At 44.5% G+C, this 27,216-nt stretch overlaps 1 pseudogene; it reads left to right on the plus strand.

Moving 5' to 3' along the window:
- The first annotated feature begins 8,772 nt into the window (after positions 1–8,772).
- On the plus strand, positions 8,773–11,262 carry LOC101826040 (annotated as a pseudogene).
- Positions 11,263–27,216: the final 15,954 nt, after the last annotated feature.

Genomic DNA, 27,216 nt, shown 5'->3' on the forward strand with positions numbered 1-27,216 from the left:
GGAACCCCGCAGTGAGAGCACAGTATAGCATGGAGGGATGGAGGGGCAGCCCAGCACCTATCCCTGTCTCAGAAGAAAACTATCCAGGCCTCTCCACCACTGCCAGTGTTTGGGAGGTTTGCCCATTTCCCTTAGTGCGATGTCATCTCTGTTAATGAAAACAAACTTTTTTTTCAGAACAAAAGATGGAGGCTTCTGTTCCAACAGGCCCCACAGCCGCTGTGCCCCAAATAAACACACAGATGCTACATTAATTATAAAAGTGTTGGTTGGTGGCTAGGGCTTCTTGTTGGCTAGCTCTCTCTTAATTATTGACCTACAATCACCAATCGATGTATTTCTACATGGCCTCATCTTACCTGGCATATCCTCTCTTCCCTGTCTCTACATGGTGTCTCTTCCCGGCTCCCTCCCTCTGCCTCTGTCCCGCCTACCTTCCTGCCTCTACTGGCTAATCAGTATTTTATTCACCAACCGATAAGAGAAACATATTTACAGAAGGACATTCCCCATCAGTAACTATTTGTGGAAGTTCTGCTATTTGCCTGGGACCATGGAAGACCATATGTATATATAAATTGTATTCTCAAAACCATCCAACAAGATAAACTTCTGTTCCGTCCCTCCCCGTGTGTGTGTGTGTATGTGTGTGTGTGTGTGTGTGTGTGTGTGCTTGTGTGCATGAGTGTTTCCCTGTGGTCACGTGCATGTGTACAGTCATGCATAAGCACATGGAAGTCTGAGGATGGTATCCAGTGTCTTCCTTGATCACTCTCTGCCTTATATTTTGAGTCTCTCCCATAAACCTAGAACTTGCCCTGTCAGCTAGTCTAGCAAACAGGCCCGCGCTGGGCATTCCCTGTCTTCATTTCACACCCTGGGACTGCAGGAGAGCTGCCACACTCACCAGCTTTCACAGCGGTGCCAGAGCTGAACCCTTGTCCCCACACTTGTAAGACATGGGCTGTAACCACTGATCAGTCTGTCCAGCCCCCTCCCTCTGATTTTGTGTGCATCTGTTTTCCTGGCCTCCCTAGCACTCAATGTAGGCTATTGTCATTGTACTTAGCTGTCATAAGTTTAAGGTATTTCATGTGCACACAGTTACTATTCCTGATTTATCTCTTATTCTGAGTGCTTAATGTAGTATCTGGCACAGGATAAGAAATCTTTAAATACTTATGGAATTTTCCTTCTTTTTTTTTGCATGAGGTGTAGTCAGCATTTGAACCCAGGGTTTTGTGCCTTGCCCCCCTACGACTTGGCCCCATGCAAGCTCCCTCTGCCCCTTATAAACAGAAGATCGACTTTAGCTCATTCTCCCCTTCTGTCCCAACCACCCTTTAACAACCATCTTCCCTCTGAGAAAACTTGTGATCAAACCATGAAGCACAAATGCATCTTTTGTAAGGAAAAGACTTTGGGGAAATTGCTCACTGCCTCCGAGCATGGCCAGAGCACAAAGTTAAGCGAAAAAATGAGGATTTTTTTTGTCATAGATATTCCCTGCATTGTGGTCAGAGGCTCAGGTTCCCTTCCGTTCCATGGGGTTCTCATTTCGGTGGAGTCATCTGAAACCAGATCAGGACATCATTGTTCCCATTGGCCACACACAGAAATATCTTCCTTACACAGAGCTACAGAAGGCTTCAGAGATAAGCCATGGTGGGAACTGGCTCCTCCATAGCCAATTAGGAGGTTGAATTCTCCAGGCTCTGGTCACCCTGGTGCAAACAGCAGATGGGACTGGTGTGGGTGTGCAGGCATAGTCTCCCTCCAATTCTTTGCCCATTTCCTTCCTTTTTGATCCCCCCCCCCCGAATTTGTAAGCTTTCATTTTTGGAGGCAGAACGACAGGGAAGAAACCTGGCTATTTTCTGTGTTTGCATTTGGAAATAATAGCTTTGGCATAATCAACACATAGGAATCATCATTTTCTGTTTCCTCATCTACAAAGCAAGGCCTGCTCTTTTCTGAAGACAAATGGAGGAGGAATGGATGGGGGTTAGGGCTGGGAGGAGAGCAGGGAGGGTAAACTGTGGTTGAGATATAATATATGGGAGAAGAATAAATTCAAAAACAAATAAAAGGTCTCAATATATAAAGATTTGCTCAGGATGTCAGTTGGCAGCCATGGAATTAGGCTCTAGAACATTCCAGACTGTGGAGATGACGTCACAGTTAAAGCACTTCCATCAGTTGGCAGCCTTGGCTTTATGATCTGGAACATTCCAGGCTGTGGGGGATGATGTCACAGTTAAAACACTTCCACAGAAGCAAAAGGCCTGGTTTTTCAGAAGTTCAAGACCCACTTAAATGCCAAATTGGCGTAGAAATTAACCCATAATTTCAGTCTTGGAAAGTGGAGACAGAGAGTCGCCGGGACAAAGTGAATAACAGAGTCACCCTCATAGCAAAGCCCTGTACCTAACAGAGAATAATAAGGTAGAAGAATGATATATGATGATTCCCAATAGCAACCATGGTCAGCCACACACTGGCATAAACACGTATGTACACCCATACATACACATTCCCATACACATGCAAACATGTATACAAACATGCATATCTACAAATATCTACGCATGAAAAAAATAAAAGAATTCAGAATATTTACCTTTTCTTTTTTTTTTTTCCAGACAGGTTTTCACTGTGTAGCCCTGGCCATCATGGAACTCGCTCTTGTAGACCAGGCTGGCCTTGAACTCACAGAGCTCCCCCTGCCTCTTGTCTCCCGAGTGCTGGGATTAAAGGTATGCATCCTCACTGCCCAGCTAGAGTTCATAATATTTGTCATCCACAGCAGCTGAGCTATGGAGTCCTTCCTCAAAGATACTATTTATCAACAAGATGAATAATTGGCTATGCTTAAGGCACTGTCAAACTTCTCTCATAAGCTGTCTTAAAAATTTTATATGTTGACCAATGTAGAAAGCAAATATGCATTTTGTTTGAGAACAAGTTGAAAATGTCGATTAACCATTTATGGAAGCGATCAAGGACTTGACACTGCACATGGATTTTCAGTGAGGATGCAGCCAAATCCAGAACGCACAAATGAGAGAAATAGTTTCTAGAAAACAGGTTTTTAGAATCAATACTAACACTAGGCCTTGGCGAACTCCTAAAAATTCATTTTTTAGTGAGAAAAGTCCAGGTGTGTTTCCGGAAACGGGATGGATGTGAGGGCTTCTCCAAGCTGTTCACGTTAGGCTGATCTCATGAGAATTTTAGTATCCTATGCTCTGTTTTTCCGCGACTGTTTTGTGTAAAAACTCTACATTGGAGATGAACAATCATCTAAAAATTGCCACCTGCTGGAACTTATGTTTCAGGTGTGAGTTACTCCGTATCCTTCCGGCATGCAGATGATCAGTGTGGAGACGACGCATAAGGTAGCAAGGAAGCCATTGGCTAAAGGTCACCGAGAGGCTAAGAGAACCCACCTGTCCAAGGTTTCTCTCTCACACTGATTTGTCAAATCATGCCCTTGCTCTTCTCCCTCGGTTCCACGGGGGACATAAAACGAATAGGGCCTCCTGCTTCAGGAGCCTCAAGTCACAATTTTTGCAGTGAAACATCATGAACGGCGTCATAATATAGAGGCATTTAATTAGAGGCATTTAATACATTGTGGCTCACCAGTGATTTCTGCATTCAGCCTGTTCCAAACAGCCGAGTGTTGAAAATGTGGAGATTCGTTCACCACCGCGAGGTATCAATGGGCGCCAGCAGCTGCACGGTTCTTTAAAATCTGGCTTGCATATGGAGCTTAATGAGCTCCTGGGAAAAGACACAGCCAAGTAAGCAGTACTAAAGAAAAGCACAGAACTCGAGGGCGGGTTAACCAAGCACCGAGGTGACCCTGGCTGCTGGAGCCAGGGTCAAAAGGTCTCAGACAGAGCTTTACAGACAGCAGGGAGAGGGCTGAGGGGACTGCTGTGAGTGGGCATGTTTTGAAGTCAGGCAGAAGCCTGGCACACGGGAATCTCCCAGGAGTCTACAGGGAGGACCCCAGCTTAGACGGCTAGCAATAGTGGATAAGTAGCCTAAACTGGCCTTCTTCTGTGACCAGATTGGTGCCTGGCTCAGTTGTCATCAGAGAGGTGTCATCCGGCAACTGATGGAGGCAGATCCAGAGACCCGCAACTGAAAAATTAGGCGGAATTCGGGAATCCTGCTGAGAAGGAGTATAAGAGCCAGAGGGATCAAGGACACCACAGGAGGGCTCACACAATCGACTAACCTGGGCCCACAGAGGCTGAACTGATAACCGGGGAGCCTGCATGGGACTGTCCTAGGCCCTCTGCATATATGTGACAGTTTTGTAGCTTGGTCCTCTTCTGGGACCAAGCTGGAGAAAGGGCTGTCTCTGACTCTTTCACTGGCTTTGGGACTTTACTCCCTCATACTGTGTTGCCTTGCCCAACCTTAACACATGGGGTGGTACTTAGTCTCACTGCAACCCTGATAGGCCATGATTCTTAATACTCAATAGAGAACTCCATTTTCCTGGATGAAGACAGAAGAGAAGATTGCGGGGTAGGAGCAGGGCATGGAAGAGAGGAACCGGGGGGAGAAGATGGTGGGAGGCTACTCCCTGGATGTAAAATAAATCGTTAAAAAAAAATGAAAAAGAAAAGATTAAAAGAAGCAAGAAAGCAGGCAGGAGGGAGAGTCAAACTTTTCTTTTATAATGAGTTTCCTGGAGGATATGTGCCAGTTGGGAACTGTCTGTCCTAAGAGCAAGACACAGGGAGACCCAAAGAGGGGAGGAAACGGTTCAGTGACAGCTTCCTTTCCTGTCTGTCCCTACAGCAACCTTCATCCCCCACTGATGGACCTGCTTAGCCATTGTTAACACAAAGTAAGTGTTGTCTCAGGAAAAGAGGCTGTAAGGGGGGAAAAATCTTAGATTTCTTCCTCTACCTTCTTCTTTTATTTGCTGTTACTGTGTGTGTGTGTGTGTGCATGTGTGTGTGTGTGTGTGCATGTGTGTGTGTGCATGTGTCTGTGTGAGAGAGAGAGAGAGAGTGCATGTGCATGTGTGCCTGCGTGTGTGAGTGCATGTTGTGTGCATGCGTGGGTGAGAGTGTGTGTGAGTGTGTGTGTGTGTGCATGTGCATGTATGAGTGTGTGAGTGTGTGTGTGTGTGTGTGTGTGTGTGGTGCAAATGGAAGCTGTAGGACCCTTGGGAGTTGCTTCTCTCCTTCCACATTTTCATAGGGTTTGGGGATAGAACTCAGGGTTTCAGGCATGCAGGACAAGTGCCCCTTCTTCCTGAGCTGTTTCACTGTCTGTCTCCCCCTAAAATTCTGTCATGTCTGAGAGCAGGTACAAATGGAGGCTAAGACAGTGTTAGGTGTCACCATCTACCTTGTTTTTCGAGACAGGGGCTCTCGTTGGCCTGGAGCTCACCAAGTAGGTTAACCTGGTTGACCAGCGAGCCCCAGGGATCCTCCTGTCTCTGCCCCCACAGCAATGGGGTTGTAAATAGATCCTGCACCACTACGCTTGACAGTTTTCCGAGTTCTAGAAATCAAACTTAAGCGCTTTGCTGACTAAGCCATCTCCAAAGCATCCCTTTCCTCTTCATTATGATAGCCCTCAAAATTTGTGAATTCTGAACCCAAGGAGTCATCTAGTCACAGACAGTATAATTGGGGAAAATATGCACAGTGCACTGAACTTTTTCCTACCATTATTCACTAAGCAACAAAACATGGTAACTACATAGGACATACATTGCGTAGGTATTTTAGGTAAACCTAGAGATGTTTAAAGTGTGTGGGAGCATGTGTGCGCTTCATGTGTTTTAGCAACTTTCCCATTGCTGAGACAAAAATACCTGATGAAAATCAATGTGAAGAGGGAAGTCTTTACCTGGGTTCTCATGATGAGCAAGTCGCTTTGACAGGAGCAGGGGGCGGTGGGTCTCTGCAATTAGGAAGAGAGTGCTGCCCATGGTAGTCCTATGTACCTCGGTTTACCTCATCTCCAGATGATTCTTCACAGGCTCTTGTAGCATCATACTGACAAGTGAGGCTAACCAACTCAACCGAGACCAGCCTACCCAAGCTGCAGTCGCCCTGCCCAGGTGCCCAGGCCAGCCTGCATGAGCATGCTCAGCAGGCACTTCCTCCCTGAGCCAAGCCTGCCTTTACGCCCAGAGACACCAATGAGGAAAGGACAACCCAGCGTCGGCAGCCTGAGTCAATGGGACCTTCGGAAGGGGTATAAAGGCAGTCTAACTTTCTTTTTTTCTTTTATTTTTGTGTGTCTCTTTTTCCAGTTTTTCTTATTTAATTTAAATTAGGAACAAGCTCATTTTACATATCAATCCCAGTTCCCTTTCTCTCCCCTCCTCCCCTGCCCCCCAATAACTCCCCATCCCATCTCCTTTCTGCTCCCCAGGGAGGGTGAGGCCTTCCATGGGGGATCTTCAAAGTCTGTCACATCAATAAAGGAGTCTGCAGCCTGCTCTGCTACTCACTGACTCCCAGTGCCTGAGTTGTTGGTGCTGGGTCTTCTTGCCCCCTCCCCCAAAGGGTATCTGAACAGAATCACCCACAACAGATGCTTTCAGTTTCTGTGGTTCAACCTTCCCATTACTCTGTTGCAGAAGCCATTAAAGTGTTTAGTATTTGTTCACTGTGAGGCTCCAGAGCTTCTTCTCTCTCCTTTGAGTCGTCTTTACTGTCCCTTTCTTCCTATCCGTCCCTATATCTGCAATTATAAATACCGGGCCTTTCACCAGAAACAAAAGACACCACAGCAGATGTCATGAGATGTGTAGCAAGCACAAGTTTCACTTGTCAGGGCCAACACAATATTCCAGAAACATGCTCTGAGCAAGCACAGATTCTAGGAGCTCAGAACTTCTATTGTTTTTTAGATATCGGCTGATTACCTCTGGATACCTGGTGTTGGTGGGGAATGGCTCCTATTTTGTGTAACTAAAGACTTGGGCCAGGGTGAGTCTACGACTACCCTGAAGGCTAGTAAGACGGCTGGTATACAGTGTCTGAGGGCTGCTTAGGGGTGTCTCTAGGATTAAAGGAAATATTTCCTATCCAGCCCTTTATACAATGTCTTTTGCCGTTACCCTTGCTTTTAGATGGTTACTTAAGATGGTGCTTCAATAAACCATGGCCTTCAGTATTGGCTGAGAGCCCTCCTGATATGACCAGATGTCTCTGTCTCATCTTTAATGTCATTGGGTAGCTAAGTCTTCCCTCATCCACACTCCTCCACTCAGGGTTGGACCTGGGGCTGTCCGGCTGGTTCTGATCGCAGCCCCAAAGACATCAGTCCAGAGTAGATGGCCCCTGCAGCATGGGACTAATACAAACCAGACCGTGATATTCACCTCTCGTGGCAGGTTAAAATACAGGGTAACCTTCAACACAACACAATATGCAAACACAACACCATTTTACTTGATGGACTTGAGCTTTGTGTATCTGCAGGGTATCTGGGAACCGATCCCCACAAGCACGCATGAGCCAATGAATATTTTCCCCTTTATCATAAATGCAAGACAAGTTCTCAGTAACTTAGAAACAGGTACACATAAAGGAAGATATGAAAAAAATCGCACTGGTTCCACATAACGGAGTTCAGATCAGTTAACACTGTGAAGTTTACCCTCTCAGCCCTCGCCATGAGTGAGAACATCCCCCATATGTGTGTCAGGCATCTCTGCTGTTATTTCCTCAGAGTGCAGACCTTCAGGGAATTTCACTACCATGAATGCGGTACATCTTCTGAGCTCCCCATCTCCAGATAACTACTTCAAAATTGTCCTTTAGAAAACCAATTATTTTTACATTTGCACCAGGGAAACTTGAGAGTGACCATTTCCTAACACATTTGCTTATCATATTTAGCTTGGTAATTTGAAAAGCGGAAATCATTTCATAGCTGTTTAAACTTGCATCACTGTAACATTCCCCTTGAATTTTCACTCCATTGTCATTCCCCAGGTGGTTGGCCCTCAAGAGAGGCTCTCTGAGTATCCCCGTCTCTCCGTCCCCTCCCTCTGTCCCCTATTTCACATCTACTGCAGAAGTTAGGGTAGGCTGACAGTTCCTAAAATGGAAGTGTCACTCACTACTGCACATTGAGGGAGACACAAGAGGAAATAATTGTAGAAAATTAAACAGCATGAAAACACTCATACATCTAAGGACGAGGGTGAACCTAGGGACACTGAAAATCCAAAAAGTCTTTCAAATTTCTGCAATGTCTTCACCTGTATTCCTCCCTTGAAGATGAAAAATGAGCCATGCTCAGGATAACAGGAAGGGGCGGGGTGAAGATGAAAAATGAGTCACTCCAACCGGGGGTGGTACGATACTTTATTTGAGAGAGAGAAGTCAGTTTCATGAGAAGCCGAGAACAGAGCTCAGTACTCAGTGGGTCTCTGACCATGATCGCAGCCCTAAGAGAGAGCATGCACCCCTTTCCATTTCCTTTTATCTCTCCCTCCTCACGTACCTATGACCACGCCCATTTGCGCGTGGTCAGTGCTGCAGATATGTGAGATCTCTCCCAACACTCCCTACCACAAAAGTAATTACTTGCCTTCTTTTCAAAGATAAATGGCAAGTTCTGAGTATCATACCATCGATGGGGGAAGTACTGTGTGTGTGCTTGTCTTATTGGTTGTTGAATAAAGCACTGTTGGCCAACAGGGAAGCAAGAGAGGTGGGGTGAGGAGTCAAGAAGGATTCTGGGAAACAGAGGCACGGACAGTCACAATGTAGGATGCAGGAGAAGCAGCGTGTGGACCCTTCCTCTGGTAAGTGAAGACCACATGGAAATACTCAGATTAACAATTATGGGTTAAATACTTAAGTCAGAGCTAGCCAGTAAGAAACCAAGCAAACGGCCCACAACTTCATAATTAATATAGTGTCTTGTGTGTTATTTGGGGACTGCAACTGTGGCAGTGCCCAGGTGGCTGGCAGGGAAGGCTGCATGTTACATAATGGTACCAGGAGTGGGGTCATCATGTGGGATATGAATTTCCACCTAGAATGACAAAAGATTAAAAGGGATTTTAGAACCAAAAGAACAGAGAGAAGCATGGCTTCTTGGTAGCAGCATTTTACTCAGGTGGACCCTGTTTTGTAAGAGACAAGCAGAGACTCAAGTGGCTCGATTAACGGAGTCTTCCTGACTCAACATAAGCAAAACAAACAAACAAACAAACAAAACCCCACCAAGATTCTTTTAAGAGGCCTTGCTAACAATTGAAAGGTGTGTACGTGCAGCTGGACGTGGCAGTAACCACATCTCCAAGCCGGCAGCTTTTGCTTGATGTCAGCATAGATTAGGTGGTGAGCACAGCTCCCAGAGAGCTGGCTGCAAACTTACACCTGCCATGTTGGGAAGCCAGTGGCTGTTTCTGCTTTAATCTTAGTAATGTTCTTTAGCCTATATAAGACACGTGGCCAGAAAATCAAAGTTTTACAGTAAAGTCAGATTCAGATGAAGAAAAATATAGGTAGACTTGGGAGAGTAAAAGAAACAAGATATTGGAAAAAATAAAAATAAAGAAAGTAGGTGGATGTGGTGGCACACACCTTTAATTCCAGCACTCCAGAGGCAGAGACAGGTAGATTTCCAGAGATACCCTATAGAGTGTAGTCTTCCTTTGCCAGCCGCCTGGGCCCTGCCGCAGTTGCAGACCCCAAATAACACACAGAAGACTACATTAATTATAAAGCTGTTGGCTGTTTGCTTGGTTTCTTACTGGCTATCTCTGATATTCAGTGAAGCCTTTTCCATGCCAGCCGCTTTGGTTTTTCCCCACCAGTCGCCTGGGCTCTGCCATGTTGTAGTCCCCAAATAACACACAAAACACTGTGTTAATTATGAAGCTGTTGGCCTTGCTTGTTTCCTACTGGCTATCTCTGACTTAAGTATTTACCTCATAATTGTTAATCTAAGTATTTCTCTTACCGGAGAAAGGGTCCAGACCTCTTATTCCTCTGGTTGCTACATTGTGTCTGCCTGTGTCTCTCTTTCCCAGAATCCTCCTTGTCTCCTAGTCCTACCTATCTTGCTTTCCTATTGGCCAACAGTGCTTTATTCAAACCAATCAGACACATTTTTACAGAATGACATCTCCCAACAATACCCTGTCTTAGAGAAAAAATAGATAAACATAAAAGAAATATAGTAGGCTCTCTGCTGCTCCCTGTTCTAGACACAGCCGCATCTCTTCATGCAGTGCCAGCCTCGTCCCTGAGACACACAATAGTAAAGGTCAGAGCAAATGGATTTGGCCATATCTGGTTACCAGGGCTACCTTCACTTTTGGCAAAGTAGACATCATTGCCATCAATGAGCCCTTCATTGACCTCAACTACATAGTCTACATGTTCCAGTATGACTCTACCCATGGTAAATTCAAAGGCACAGTCAAGGCTGAGAATGGGAAGCTTGTCATACATTGGAAGGCCACCACCATCTTCCAGGAGCAAGATCCCACCAACATCAAATGGGGTGATGCTGGCTCCAAGTAAGTTGTGGAGTCTACTGGCATCTTCACCACCATGGAGGAGGTTGGGGCCCACTTGAAGGGTGGGGCCAAGAGGGTCATCATCTCTGCCCCTTCTGCTGATACACCATGTTTGTGATGGGCGTGAACCATGACAAGTACGACAACTCCCTCAAGATTGTCAGCAAAGCATCCTGCACCACCAACTGCTTAGCCCCCCTGGCCAAGGTCATCCAGGACAACTTTGGCATTGTGGAAGGACTCATGACCACAGTCCATGCCATCACTACCACCCAGAAGACTTTCGATGACCCCTCTGTGATACTGAGGCATGATGGCCATGGGGCTGCCCAGAACATCATCCCTGCATCCACTGGTGCTGCCAAGGCTGTGGGCAAGGTCATCCCAAAGCTGAACGGAAGTTCACTGGCATGGCCTTCCATGTTCCTACCCCTAATGTGTCCTTCGTTGATCTGACATGTTGCCTGGAGAAAGCTGCCAAGTGTGAAGACATCAAGGAGGTGGTGAAGCAGGAGTCCGAGGGCCCACTGAAGGGCATCCTGGGCCACAATGAGGACCAGGTTATCTCTTGCGACTTCAACAGTGATTCCCACTCTTCCACCTTTGATGCTGGGGCTGGCATTACTCTCAATGACAACTTTGTAAAGCTCATTTCTTGTTATGACAACGAATTCAGCTACAGCAACAGAGTAGTGGACCTCATGGCCTACATAGCCTCCAAGGAGTAAGAAGCCCACCCTGGACCATCCACCCCCAGCAAGGACTCGAGCAAGAGAGAGGCCCTGGCTGCTGAGCAGTTCCTGTCCAACAACCCCACACTGGCCATCTCCCTCACAGTTTCCATCCCAGACCCCAGAATAAAATAAGGAGGTGTTTAGGGAGCCCTGCTATCTTGAATACCATCAATAAAAGTTCACTGTACCCATAAAAATAGAGTAATATGAGGCACATAAAGATAGAAAATACACAGGAAGTCTGGATACTGTATACTATTGTGTTTTTCAGTTGTTCAGTGACTAAGGAAGGAATAACTGCTGAAATATACTTGATTATAAATGTTGCTAAGTTAATCCAACTTATGTATTTCAAAAATGTTTTGACTTCTAACTTTAAATATAAGGACAAGTTACTTGGCAAAAGTTTTTTTGATGTTTCCACAGAACATGGAAAGCTGTGGATTCCTTCCAGGCTTCTGTGGTTTGATGAAGCAAGACCTCCTGAAGCAATGTCCCGTGTCATCCAGCATCTGGAACAGCTGGGATGATACAGCCATACAGACCACAAAAACAAGGACTTAGCCAGGTTTCTGAGTTTAGTCATATCCCCATGGTATAGACAGCGCCCCCTATCAGCAGGAAGCAGTTTAGAATGAGCAACGTCCAAATTCCCAAATATTGTTTATAAATCTTTGTTTTCATTTAAATGGGGTTGCTTATAATTGGTTAATGATCACAACCAATCTCTTTTTAAAGGGAAAAGGGGATTATGGTAGGAAATGAAATATTCGTATTGCTATGGTTTTTCATTTATTGATACAAATTTAAGGTCAATTTTGTGATATGTATATTTCTCCTCTTGTTTAGGTATTGTGTTTGTATAACTCATATAAACAATGTAATGTGTAATTAGATACAGATTATAGATAGTTATGTATCATAGTCAGAACTTACAGTTAGGTAAGCTAGGTTTTCTAGATCTACAGAGATGTATTTAAGATAGATAGTCTTGAAACCTTTCAAAGACCTTCAGAAAATAGCATTTAAAATGGTTTAGGATTTTTCTTGACAATAAGATATGTCTGCTCCTGGCAGCACCAATTACATCTGAGAGGAAGATGGGTATCAAAGAAACTTGTTATGGAGTTGTTGCTCTTGCCTAGACTGTTTGACTCTTGCTGTATAAACTGGACATGTAAGACCCAAAGGAAAGTGACTTCTGAACTTAAACAGTCTTTCAGGGTTCCTGCTTCATGGAAGAGACTGCCAGACTTTCTGCAGGATACAGAAAAATGAATGACAGACTGCCAATGAAGATGGACAGCTTGAAATTTCCTCCTTCACTGATAAGTCTTCCAGACACACTGTGGCCTATTGGCTGAAGACGGATGCCCCAAGGTTACAGAGGAACTTTGGGTGACTGTCCAGGTAGCATGTTGTCTCTGTCAATTCTAGTGTTTATATATTATCCTTCCGTGGTCTTTGATGGAGTTAAAGACAGATAGTTGTAGTTATAGTTTTCCTTAGTTATGATAAAAGATAAGATACATATAAGACTTTAGACTCACAAAGATAGGATAGGTGATACTTTCTTTAAATCTTACTAAATGTTAATGGATAAAATATTGTAACTATGTTCTTACTTGATAACTGTTCTGTTACATATAATTTGGCTATGCTAAAGCTAAAACCTTTCTTTTTATTTAGACAGAAAAGAGGAGATGATGGGGAAGTCCTATGTATGTGCTTATCTTATTGGTTGTTGAATAAAGCACTGTTGGCCAACAGAGAAGGAAGATAGGTGAGACTAGGAGTCAAGAAGGATTCTGGGAAACAGAGGCACAGACAGTCCTAATGTACCACATGGAAATACTCAGATTAACAATTATGGGTTAAATACTTAAGTCAGAGCTAGCCAGTAAGAAGCCAAGCAAACATCCCACAACTTCATAATTAATATAGTGTCTTGTGTGTTATTTCAGGACTGCAATTGTGGCAGTGCCCAGGTGGCTGGCAGGGATGACTACACATTACCTATCATGTTGCTCTTTCAAATTTCCAAATTCTTCCACGTCTGTTCTTGTTTTCTGGGTCAAAGTAGGAACAATAAATCACACTTGGTTACATCTTAAGTGAACTGACTCTCTGAAGGAGAAATAGAATCCCATGCAATTATGCAGAAATCTCAAACAAGAGATCCAGGAACTCCCCAAAAGTCTGCGTTTGTAAAGGAAAGGTCATAAGTCTTTGTCGGGATGTATTATCTGTATAATAAGGCAGATATACACTTGTTAACCACAGACAGTGTAGACCAAGGAAACCACTGAATTTTTAAGGAACTTGAAGAAGGACTTCAGGGTTAGAGGAGGATGTTGACTATTAAAAGTGTGCGGGATTGGTTGATCATTGGGTGGGAGTATTTCTGATTGGTTATCATTCAGATGTGAACTTGAAAGAGAAGTTAACGGGAATGAAAAAGGTTAAACAAGAGACAGGGCTGGTAGAGGGACAGAGGTTCTGCCTCCCCTTCATTCACCAAAGCAAGTGACCTGGTATCCATGGGACACAGCGGCATAATCCTCTCACTGGAAGCCATCCATAGAGAAGCTCATGGAAATCAATATCCGGAGACACAACATCATCTACTACATAAAATATAGATGCATAATGTTTTTGATGGATAAACTAAAGATTTTCTTGCTTGCATGCTTTCATGAGGTTCTGCTAGATAAGCAGAAAAAATGACGAGAATTCTCATTTTCTTCTTGGGGCAAGAGGGATAAGTCAGTGCTCAGAGATTAAAGAACACTTTGCCGAGAAGCAGGACAGCTCTTCAAGAGTCCCCATCGTGGTGTCTGACGTCTGCACACCCAGTCTTGTTACGTCAGTGCTCCATGCCCTCCTTCCATTCCTTGTTCATGAGTGGGAGTTCCCTCCTCGCTGGAGCGTGGCCTCCCTATGGAAGAGAGCTAAGCATGGATGCAGAAAATACAGCTTCCTGTTGTCACAGTCATCTTCTCCGTTTAACACCTTCTACAGACCATTAGCATCTCATTTGCTCACAGAAAACGGGAGTTTCTGCTGGGTGGGTTAGTCAGGCACTCTGATTCTTGCCTCTGTCTACTGCTGGTGGAGCAAGACTCTAATGAGAATTCTACTCAGGTCCCCCGTGTAAACCCCACTCTCCTCTTGTTTTAAAGGGAAATGTTCAGAAATCCTGGAGAATGAAGAAGTCAATGAAATCTCAGCACTTAGGAGATAGTGCAGTTAATACCTGCTGTAACTGAAATACCACGGATAGTCTTGAGGCATCATGTGAGCTTGTCTTTGGGAGTGGAACGAGGTCTAAGGAGGAAGAGGCTGTGACTAAGGTCAGGATGGGGTGCAGGTGAGACACAGCCCAGGCGCATGGCAACAAGTGGAGGAGCCTCTTGAAACAACGCCCGTGGGCAGCACGTGTGAAAAATGAGATTTTTTTTCCTTTCCTGGCAAATGAGGCTCTGCCCCTATAACCTTCATACACATTTAACTGCAGTTGACTTCAATTGACCCCCAGCTACCTGTGACCGCATTTAACTTCTCTCCATTGTGCCAAAAGCAAAATCAGAGTTGAAACTAGGAAGAAAGAGAGAGTGATAGAGACCGAGCAGCAGACATGCTGTAATAGTCATTCTGTAAGCAATGAGCACGGCGGTTATGGTCACCAAGGGAAATCTCGGAGTTGGGAGGTGCCTATCAATCTTTTGGCTATTCCTGAGTTGCGCCACGGATTGCTTATGAAAACACTCAGCTGTTCCCAAATCTCTACAGGAAGAGGGTCAAGCGCCTCTTTACTTTATTAAATTTCTGCTTTCCAGCTTTATCTCAGTGTGATATTTGCCATCAGAGATATGAGCTGCATTTTCTAGGTGTGCCCACAGGAGGGTGTTTGTTCTTGTTTGAGAGCAGCAACATCCACCAGGGGATGGAGGTGTCTGTCATCAGAGGACGCCAGCATCACCAATCATTCTCACCGTCAGCAAGTGGCTAAGAGGGCAGTGAGTCAGAGTGAATACCCATCCAATCCTCAGTGTTTCGGATAAGACTATTTGTTTGCCAAACTCCATGGTATGAATTAGCTAAGAAATGAAGAAACAACAACAAAAACAGCAACAAAAGCTGCTTGGGAACAGGAGTTAAGGGATTTGAATGAAACAGGTAGAGCTAGATGCCAGGATGAGAGGTATACCAGCCTTTTTTAGTCATCTCAGCTCAAACTTGCTAACATTCACAACAAACAGCACTGTAGATCCACACAGCACCCCAGACTATGCATTTCACCTGTGCTCCATATGCCAGTTGCTTGATTCTTCAGGTTAAGTTCGCCAGTGGAAATGGTTATTATCAACTCAAGATGCCTCCCACATTATTTGCATAAACCCAGTCAGCCACATTATACTTACTCTCAACAATGACAGCGGGGCTTAGAATTTTATCCCGGCTATTTGGGTCTTTTCTTCCCTAAAAGCTGCTGAATGTAGCTATCTGTTTTTTCATTGTTTCCTAGGTAGGTGTGCCTCCATGTGGAGGCCAGAGAACTTGAAAGAGTTGTTTTATTTTTCCTTCTGCCGTGTGATTCCCAATAATCAAACTCCGTTAGACTTGGTGGCAAACACTGAGCCATCTTGTCAACCCCTAGACCTAACCTTTGAAAGATTACATAGGTAACATCTTCGGTGACTTCTGCATACCGTTGTATTGAAGGGTGCTAAAGGAACCCGGCAGTTCTCCTCCTCTGCTGCTCAATGACCTCCTCCTAGGGTAGAAAGCTGGTGTGTGACTTACTTCCAAACAGCGAGTGATGGTGAAAAGCATAGTGACACTACTTCTGTGGTGACATTCCTAGGGTTGTCATACCCATCTTGGCTTCTCCTTGATGCTCTCCCTCTCTGGCTGATGAAGTATCTACAAAGCAAAGAATTGTGCGAGTCCTCTCATCCGTAGCCAACAAGAAACCGAAGCTTTCAGGTCAAAGTGCAGGAGAAGCTTAGTTTGTGCCAAGAACTAGGGAAGCTTACAAGCAGATCCGTGCCCTCCCCCACCCCAGGCAAGCTTCCTAGGCGCCATCAGTTTTGCCTAGAACCTTGGTCGGTGCATCTCAAGAGGCCCTGAGCACAATTTTGATGTTCTCAGAGGCCGGATCCACAGACTCTGTGAGATAGTGAACACCCATCACATAAAGCTGCAAATTTGCAGTCATCATTGTTATATATAAATAGATAATGAACACAGCATGAAGCTATTAGATTATAACAATCACTACCCAGGATAATTATAAAGGTGTCCTATCAATGGTTTGGTTTATACTTAAGAATTGTTTTCAATGGACTCAAGCGAGCCAGCTTGGCTCACTGCCAAGGCTATGGTAATTAATAATCTACAATGACATTAACACAATCCAACCCTCTGAGAAGTTCTCGGGAAGAATTCTAAGATTAGCAGACAATATCAGAGACTGAACACATTGAAATGTTTGTCAAATTTAGAAAGATAACACAAGGAAGCCAACAAATTGGAACAATGTAACAGGTCTGTGATGAGTTGGCGCAGGACCTTGGGGCAGGAAGTTAATTATTATTTAAAAGTGGATAAGTAGCTCCTGGGCTTGATGGGAGGTCAGCATTATCATTCTAAGTCAGTCTAAATATGGACTCACAGAGAAATATGGTTGGTGGTTAGGCAAGGCCACTTGGCATAGCAACTGCCTTTCTGAATTACTATCCACTGATTTAGCAGCTTTAATGAGTGCTAACATCCCAAGTAGATGACGTCCCACTGTGCCTCTGTGCTTCCTGCACCGTGGGAAATAGACCCTCGATAACAGTCTCAGTCAGATCACATTCATTTCCTCATCCCTATCAGTGAGAACAGACACGTGTCATCGTGAGTTGGGCAAACGGAATCATGTTTCCCTATGCCAGGAGTAGTGCAAACACAGACGAACAGATCACAGTCATGTCCCCCACACTTGGCATGGATTCCCTGTCTTTTATAGCGCAAGGGAACGACCATCGGCCACGTTTAACTGGAAAGGGGCAACGGGATGGATAGAAAGTGGGAGTATTCGTGATGATGCTGATTTATTTCGGGTGTTATCTAGAGAGTGGTGGGGATGCTGGAAGACTTGGCCCTTGAGACATTACTGTGACAAAAGTAGCTTGGTCTATCTCACAGACCACCAGGTTTTGATGAGACGGCATTTCCGACTCCATGAGGATGAAACTCTACAGGACTTGGAGGTGAACTTATCAGCACTCCATGTTTGCTGTCTTGGAGGCCATGCTTGTAAGAAAGCCAAGGAATGAACCATGAGAAAAAGAAAAACCTGACAATGTTGTAGAAAAGCTAAATACTTGAACTTGCCCTGGCCAGTAGACAGAAGGGGCAGAGGGGGCACACACAGCTAGGACTTCATTTGTATTCCAATGTCACAGGGAGAAATTTCCTGCCACACAACCTGCAGACACTTTTTATGGATTGGGGGTTTCATTTAATCGATTAGCAACTCTCCACTTGTTTTTGTTCTTTTTTTTTTAAATGCTCATTTGTGTCTCAAACTCGTATTAATGCAGTCAGTCCATATCTAATTAGATTTTGTTGTTTTGGTTTTTTCCACGAGAATTACTGACGGTCACAATCCACAGATTTAATCTCATCTGAGCTATTAAAGAGTTCACTCTTCCTGAAAAAGACAGCATGAAAATTGTAGGTGGTTAATATGGCGGTGCATAAACAGAGAGGCCTATTTGGTCAGAATCATGGCTCATCCCCTGCCTTCCTGGCTAATCCCAGTAACCGGCTCCTGGCGTCCGTGTGTATCTGGTTTTAAGAAGAGCTCGGTAGCTGCCAGCACTATCATTGAAAGTGCTCACCTGAGTGGCCCATTTGATCTGATTCACTGGCTGGCCCCAACTTGGCTCCCACTACCCCTTTATCTTCTTTCTGCACGGGAAATCATGGCTGAGCCTGTGGTCAGAGGCTTCCCTTCTGATTGTCGATCTGGTGGTTCCCCTGGTCGCTCCCTTTCCACTTGACTATACTTTTGAATTATCAGAAGTGAACTGCTAAGAAAAATTTATGCTTGTCAGGCAGCTCACTGGTGGCTTCGACTGTGTGTGTGCGTCTGGGAACACACGCTGTAAATTCTGTCCTTCTTGCCTGCCATTGGCCATAATTTTTTTGGTCTTAACAGTGTCATTGCATTAGAGCGGTTCCAGGAATGCTGGAGAGCGAAGGTGCATCAGCTGACGTGCCAGCTTTCCTGTTCTAGCTAAGACTTATGAGGAATCCTTAATCCCTGAAAAGTCACTTTCTTTCCTTCTGTGCCCCCTCTAGAAATACCATCAAAGCCTTACTCCTTGGGGCCAACGTGAAGCCATGGGGCTCTACCTGCCAGTTGCCCGTCTCTCTGCTACCCCTTTATCTCCCTTCCTTCAAACTGTTTCTCACAGGATCACGGCACTGACGGAGCTGCATCAACAATCCAACAAATGCAGTTAAAAATAAAATAATCCAACAAGTGCAGTTAAAAATAAAATAATCCAACAAGTGCAGTTAAAAATAAAATAATCCAACAAGTGCAGGTAAAAATAAGGCCCTTTGACTGAATCCCACAGCTTTGACTCAGTCAGGTTTCTGTCCCAATAATAAAGTCCAGAAGCTCACAGTTCGGGAGGGTCAAGGGCATGCGAGGGTTGCATGGGATTGATCCCAATTTGGGGACTCACACCACAGCACCACTCAACAATAAATCAATGGTAAAAATGACTAGTGCATGTATCCTGTAGGCAAACTTATCTAAACATGCTGAGTAGTTCATCAACTGTTGGCTCTTCTCCAATGGTGACTCCAAGGAGTAGTCCCAAACATATGTCAGAAGGTATGGCATAATTAGAAGAGCCACCAGCTGGGTAGCACACTCCTAAGAGACTCAGGACAGTGGTTATGGGGGGGGGAGATAGCTTCTAAATGCTATGCATGGGTAAACTTGGTCATCTCCAATTTAACTACAGGTAAGAATGACCCTACCCTCTTTTATATCCTCTAAACTACCTTGGATTTTTATTTTCACTTTGTGGCTTAGAAAATCACAACTCACCTCTAAACTGTTTTGGTTTGCTCCACTGCCATACCATCCCGAGTATGCCTAATCTTGCCTAAAATGTTTTATGTTAAATTTCCAATTCTTTTAATTCCCAGATATGTGTTTGATTATTTGGAGCACAATGTATTGATGGGTGGATCATCTATCAACATTCAACATTGACAGGGCCCAACTCAGTCCACAAGAACCTTGGAGCTTCAAGAAATGCCTGGAGTGGCAGAGGGGTGACAGGGTGTGCCCTTCTGGATGCCCATGTGTAAAGTAGGACGATGAAGAGTTGACTTGAAGAGAGATGGATGGGGCTGGATGGGGCTGAGTTTCACTGAAGGTATTCCATTGGGTATTCATATTGCTCTCTTGAAATCTGAGAGTATTTTCTTTTGGGATATTGGAAAGATGCAACCTACACGTCTCTTTTCTTCCCTGGTGGGTTAAGCCAAGATACCAGCATTCTCAGAGCTCATCATGGGAAGATGGCAGCAGTGAACAGCATTCCCTTTATAAATCTTTATTTTTTTTAATGATGGCAGAGGCATTTAATGGAGGGTGGCTGGCCTGAAGTAGGGTCTCTCTGCATTCGTCATAGCACACCCTCTACTTACATTCTGGCTTGGCTATGGAGTAGAAGAGTGGAGCTAAGGAGGAGGTTGAACTCTTTCTATCTTTTGGTCTGTGGTTGGTCTTTTCCAGCCACAAATAAAGATAGTGAACGGTGAATGGGAGAATTCCGAGGGAGTGATAAAAATTGTGATGATGGACCATTGCAAGGAGTCTACGGGAGGGGGCGTGGCGGGTCTAGGCTTCAGTTCTGAAATGGGAACTACTTCAGCTTCAGAAGATGCCACTGTTTAAACAAAATGGAAGAACTTTTCAAAATGACATGGGCGTGGCTAACATTCCAGACTTTTGTTTCTACAGGTAGGTGTGGAAGGGGACACCCTAAAATTCATCACCCAGTGGGGTCTCCATGGCTACCCTAAGCAAACAAGCACGTGAACCCATCATGGCTAGAGGGAATTTTGAGAGATGTCTGTACACACACACTCTCCTATATCCTAGTTGACTAGGAAGGACAAGAGGCAATAAATAAATAAATATCCCTTTTAAACCCTTTCCTTGTTAGTAGAGATATTTAAGTATGGTTATTGGACACACAGTAGGTCAGTTATGTCTGTCTGGTACGTGTAGCTACTGTGTCATATTTAGATAAAGTTTAGTCAAAACCTAGACACTTTTTTTTTTGGTTTTTTGAGACAGTTTGATTGGCATAGCTAGCTCTCATTTTCTACCAGTCTTGTATAACTTACTCATAGTTTTTTTGATTTGCTTATGCATTCTACTTCTCTTCCCCATACTCAAAAATCATCCCACCATCTTAATCCACACACATCATTCTTTAATAAAGATAATTCCACTTTTTGCATCTTTCTAACATTTTTCCTACTTAATTGTTCCATTTAACTCATGATTTTCCTAATTCCTTGAGACATAGCAACAATTGCAAAATAAGTTATTTCATCAAAGCATAGCTGAATCTAAACTACGTATATAACATAATGTAATATATTAATATCACCTGTATATACACTGTTAAACTATGAGGCATGGAATTCCAGTTCACTGACTCGGGAAGTAGGATTTGACCCTCCATCTTGAGATATGTATTTATCGCGGTGTCTTCAAAACGCCCCTGTCCTAGGTCAGGCTGGCACCCTACTCTTTAACAGAACAAAAAGGAGAGAACAACAAATTAGAAAAACAACAACAACAAAAATCTTTGTGCCTTTCAACAACTAAAAGGCAACCTATTTCCATGTGACTATTAGGTAAATCTCCTGGCAAGTATTGTTAGGTTTAGTGGATTTCCAGCATCTACCAACCCTGCAGCCAAGATTACATGATGATATCTAGAACCTGCAGAAAAAATGTTCACCCTCCACTGCCTGCCTGATGCCCCAACTAAGGTGTTTGTTCAACATAATTGTTTGTGTCATTCCTTGTTCTTCAGCTACAAAATTTCAATTAACTTCTTCCATTCAGAACGTAACACTCAGGGTAGCTTGAATCCATGTTCTCAGACCGTGGTCCCTCACATACAACTCATGCAAGATTTCACTTAAAGTATAGCTGCTATTTTATGTCAACAAACACTAACAAGATAGAATAATTAATTTTTCCTGTTCTATCATTCATGTGTTCACCATATACGAATGCTTTGTACTAGAGGTATTTTGTACTACAGGAAACAGAGATGGGAAGCAGTTACTAACCATACCTGGATGAAACAGACGATAGTCTCACTCTAAATGTGAAGGCTTTGCCACGACCCTCAGCCACCCGCCCCATGAGTGGGTGAGATAGTGTCCTCACCTTTTGGTGGCTGTCTCCAGCTCTCTGAGTCACACCTATCCTTTAGGTTTCTCATCTCTCTCAGGAAGATTAGACTGACAGGAGGAGATGATGCTCTTGGGACCACAGAATTTAAAACAAGAGCCCAGGAGACCTCCATCATTAAAGCGCTAAATTCCACAGTGATCCCAGAGCCATTCCAATCAACTTCTGCAGAACTCTGCTGATCTCTAGCCCCAGCTCCACCCTCCTCTTTGTCTCACGGTACCCAGTGGAAATGTCATCCTGTCTGTCGTCAGTCTCCATGTGAAAAGTAGTTATAGAGAGGTTAAAAAATCCTTGACACTCAGAAATTTATTGGCATGTTTTATCGTCTGAGTTAGCAATACAGGGCTCTCAGATTCATTTTTTCTTCCACTTTCTTGAATGAAAATATGTGCTTGGAGAATTGATTTGTCACTGTCTGATTTTTAAATTACTGGCTAGAAAATAGCAATCATGTCCCTTCCCTGATTTCAGCAAAGTCAAAAAGGGGTGGGTGGCAGGGAGATTCGGTAGACTCCTGGGATCTCTTTTTATAGGTGCGACAAGGCAAACTACATATTGCTTGGCCTTTTTCATTAGCCCAGTTGTTGCTTTTAAGAATCCCAGCACATATGTTTACATACAGGGTTGAGGATGATGGCTTTACAATTTAGCTCAGTACATAGGGGTGAACAATTCCATAAATCATAGAAGAAAGGCATACATCATGTTTTACAAACCCATGCAGAAAGCAAAGTCTCTTTGCATCTCTTACAAAAGTATGTAATCTTCAGTGTTTTGCTTGCTGATAATAATAAAGAAATGTAAGAGCTTGTGAGAAAACACAAAACCTACAGCACACAGCTCCTAAGCCTGTAAGCGCTTCATAAACACCCAACAGGACAAGACTCATTATAGGCTCTAAGGAGACAGGTCAGTAATGTGCATGCCATGAAAGTTCAGGGTTTAGGTTTGATCCCCAGTGATCAGGTAAAAAGCAAAGTATAGTATCATGTGGTCAGGACCCCAGAATTGTGGAGGCAGAGACAGGCGGATCATTAAGGATGGTGGGCCAGCTGGTCTACCATAACCACTGAGTGTAGGTTCTAGTGAAATATGTACATCTGTCTTCCATTCATCTTAGATTATAGGACAAGACCATCGGAAAATTCTCTCACACAGATGGTTAGGACCTCACAACGACCAACACAGAAAACAGATTTGCTTAGAAAATCCCTCAACTCCTATGGTATCTCTCCCATTTGTTTGAATAGCATTACTATCTAACCTGACGATTGAGAGTGTAGCTTGTGGACAGAGGATGTAGCCCAGTCATTAGAAGGCTTTCCTTGAATGCACAAAGACTTGAGTCTTACGCCTAGCATCTCACTCTAAAAGCATGGTATATATCTATATCTACACATATACATATATATATATATATATATATATATATTTGTGTGTGTGTGAGAGAGAGAGAGTGAGTGAGAGAGAGAGAGAGAGAAGACACAAGACACACTTGTAATTCTTGAATGTGGGAGATGCAGTCAGCAGGTTTGGAAGGTCAAGATCAACTTACATGGTGAGTTGAGGTCATCTTGGCCTACTGGAGGCCTCATCTCAAAAGCAAAAGAAATCTGCTTGTTGAACTACTCAACAATTTCTAATTTGACCTTAAGAATCGCCAGTAAGATTTAGAGATAGTTTAGTAGAGATCCAAGTGTTTGCAACACAATCATTAAGATCCTAATTCAGATACTCAGAACCCATGGAAAAGACAGAGGAGTGTGGAGCTCACCTGTAATTCCAATATATTCCAGAGTGGAGATAGGATTTCCTCATGGCAGATAAGCCCAAAGAGCACTATCCGGGTTCAGTGAAGGACTCTACCTGCATAATCAGGACATAAGGTAGAAACTGATGAAGGAAGACACCAATTGACAGCCTAGAGTCTCCACAGCATCACAACTTGGATATCTATCTTCCTGTCAATTATCTATTTATCTGTCTGTCTATCTATCTATCTATCTATCTATCTATCTATCTATCTATCTATCTATATCTACCCATTCCTGCTTTTGCTCCTGGAGTTGGTTGTGCTCTGCTGCTGCCCTGGCTCTTCATACTCCCAATTTCTTGGCCCTTCAGATCTGAGGCTCACATTGGTGGCCCTCCAGGATTTGTGACTTAGATGAAAGTATGTTGTCCTCGGTCCTACTGGCTCCAAGCCTTCCTATTGGATTGAGTGACTCAACTCAGTGTCTCTGCATGAGGGTTGGCAGCCATCCCCAACAGGAGACTAGTGCACAGAGGGTACAAGCAGGAGCTTAATGCTGCAGGCTGATGCAGGTGTATCTTACCAGCAGGCATCATATATTGGTTACATGACATTTTCAAGGGAACCAGAGAAGGGATCCCCGTTTAACAAAGGGGAGTCTCTTACCTCCTAAGGTAGAGCACTCTCCAGGCTGACTCTAGCACGCCAAAGTTATAATTCCACTCTTCCTGTTGTTATGTCCCAACACTCTCCCTTTAGAAACCCAACTACCCAAAAGCCCTTCTTGACCTGAGCATTCACCATCAACAAAGACTTCAGCACCCATGAGCATGTACTTCTCAGTCCACCCAAAAGTGACACCCAAATCAGCCCATTGCATATTGGAAATATTGCAACACAAAAACACATAGAATCCGCCTAACCTGCTAGACATCCAGACCAGCACCTGGGTACCTGCAGACTACGGCTTCTTCATCTCCATCACCGGGGTGACTGGGAACCACATCGACTGGTGCTGGTGCTGCCTGGCATCCAGAGAACTGGACCATATATCACCAGGTAGCTTAGAAGAGGTCAGATTAGATTAAAACTCAGAGCATGGCTTCTACTGAACTTGAACTGCTTTTGCCCCCATAGACTAGTGAAACAAAGCATAGCCGAACCACAGTAAGGCAGGGCTGGTTGTGATAGTTGACCAGCCTATGGTTGTGGAGCGGCAGGCTGCCCTCACCAGCCCTTCCCTGTATTGTGCTAAAGCAACATCCTGGAGATTCTTCTGCTCAGCTCCATCCTGACCTGTTCTCTTGCCAGGAGCCCTGTCCACGCCAGCCCATTTTCCCTCTGCCTGCCCACTAAACAATGAGAACCGTAAGGGGAGCTTAGGACTCAGAGAGAGGAATTTAGTCCACCCTTCTCTCCTCTGAGCCAAGGCTGGCTGTCTGCCTCCTTATTTCTCACCATGACACCTCAGCCGTCTGTCCTGGACCTCCTTGCTACTGTGTTCTTTCTCATGTCCCTTGACCTCTGGACTACAATCTCGGCGCACTCGATGTACAAACAATTTCATGAATCTTATTTGGCCCTGTCTTATATTACCAGCCTTCCTGGGAGCTTCCATGCCTGCTGGCCTCTCTTCTTGGCCAATCCCGCCTATTTGTTGTAAATCTCTAAAGATCTGCTGCCAAATGCCTGCTGTCAAATCCCCTTGCACCTGCCCAAATGTCACCTGCAGCCACCTCGGTGTTTCTACGGCTCCTGATTTCCTTTGGCTGTCCCAGCTGCCCCCTCTTGCCTGTGACGGAGATAATCTCTTTTTTTATCTCTTCTCCAAAGTATTCCAGCATCAGGGCAGCAAATGTCTTAGGACATTGCACATTGCTTTTTTTTTTTTAAGTGTTCTCTATGTTCAAACTGGAAAACGAAAGGGTTTGGACTATAAAGCGTCGGTTTCTTCTTTGCAAGAGAATAGCTGTTCTGCTTAGATCTATAACACCATGACCCCTTAAGTGAGAAGAGAAAATACTGTGCGAAATGAAAGGAAAGCAGTGTGGGATTCGACATCTCTGTATACATTTGCATCGTTTCCGAGAGAATTCTTATGTCTCAGTGACTCTAAGAGAAGGTGGGCACTAGAGCACAAAAAAAAAAAAATGCCTATTGTATGCCTGCCTCCCAGGGAGCCCCAGAGCCCCTGCCAATGTGTGGCGGTGATGAGCAGAGCACTATCCCTGTGGCCTTTCAGAGAAATAAAACCTACTTTTCTTAATGCAGAGGCTGTAATGCGGGACCCCCAGGTACTGTGGCAGCCTGCTATTGTATCCTTCCTCCAGCACAGAGCTCTCTCCTCCAACTTCTAAAGTCAAAGCGTCATGACTCTAAAAAGAAATGCCGTGTGCAAACAAGAAATTAGAGCCCTCTGAGCCCATCAGCTCTTATCTCCCAGGTCAAGTGCGCAGAAGCTATCTTCTTCTGAGGAGCGCATCGCCCCAGAACCGGAACCGTCCAGATGTTACGTTTGGCAAGAGATAAATTGGATCCTGTTCTGTCAACACCCAGTCACTGAAGATTTCTCTGCAGTAGATAAACAAGTGGACTTCTTTGCTTGGACTGTGTCCCCGAAGGGGCGTATTTGCTGAGTCCCGAATCATGACGTCACTGGGCTGTGTTTCAGGGAGAATGCAAGTGCGCCCCCTTTTATCCATCTCGGGAGTCTTGTGTCCCTAACTTTCGGAGCCAGCTTCCATGGCTCCAATCCATGGCAGAAATGCAGTAAGGTTAAGTTCATGGTGATCAAAGTTATCACCATGGGATCTCTAAACTTTTGAACTCATCAGCTTTCCGACCATATGTCTTTCTGCTGTTACCCAGTCCCAAAGCCTGCACTGCCCGGTCTCTAGCCTGTCCCTGTAGCCGCACTGCCTGGGGCTATTCAGTCCCTGCTTCTGCACTGCCCGCTCTCCACTCAGCCCCTGTACCTGCACCTGCACAGTCAGGCATATATCACAGACCTAGCTACTTCCCACTAGTCCTGAAGCCACAACCTAGTTCCAGCCACCCTCCTCACTCTCAGTACCAGACCAAAACCTTCTATCTCTCTGCAACCTTAAGTCATGCTCTCCTCAATCCATTCTTTTTGTGTCTTCCTGAGTGAGCTGTTAAAAAAAAAACAATGCACATGCTATCAATTGTTTTCCTGCTCTAATTCCCCCCACACCTCCCCCTTACTGGAGTATCACCCTAACTCCTTTGTCATGTCCCTTGGGTCCTGTCCAGTCGTTCCCCACTTTGCCCCCCTCTTGTTCTCTCCTCTGAGCTGAGGCAAATGCATCACCTTGAAAGCGTAACACTTTCATTCTTGTTCAGAGGACGTGGCTCACACAGACCTCGGCGCCTGAGTAAGTAAGTAAGCCTTCCTTTCCACCTTTAAACCTGGCATGCCTGGTTTCCGTTGCAGCTGTAGACATGGTCTCCCTTTCTTCTAGGAAGCTGTCTCCCAACCCACAACTTTGAAACAAGTATTCCCCACTTACCCCATGTCTTCAGATAACACAGCCAATCTTATCCCATTGGTTGACATCACTGAAAAGCTCCCGGTTTCCTTCAGCCCTGGCTGAACCATAAGTGCTACTCAGAAAGTGGTCCATGGGCTAGCAGTCTTGACTGGCATTGCCAG

Source organism: Mesocricetus auratus, unplaced genomic scaffold (genome assembly GCF_017639785.1).
Source record: "Mesocricetus auratus isolate SY011 unplaced genomic scaffold, BCM_Maur_2.0 Super-Scaffold_100010, whole genome shotgun sequence".
NCBI classification, from domain to species: domain Eukaryota; kingdom Metazoa; phylum Chordata; class Mammalia; order Rodentia; family Cricetidae; genus Mesocricetus; species Mesocricetus auratus.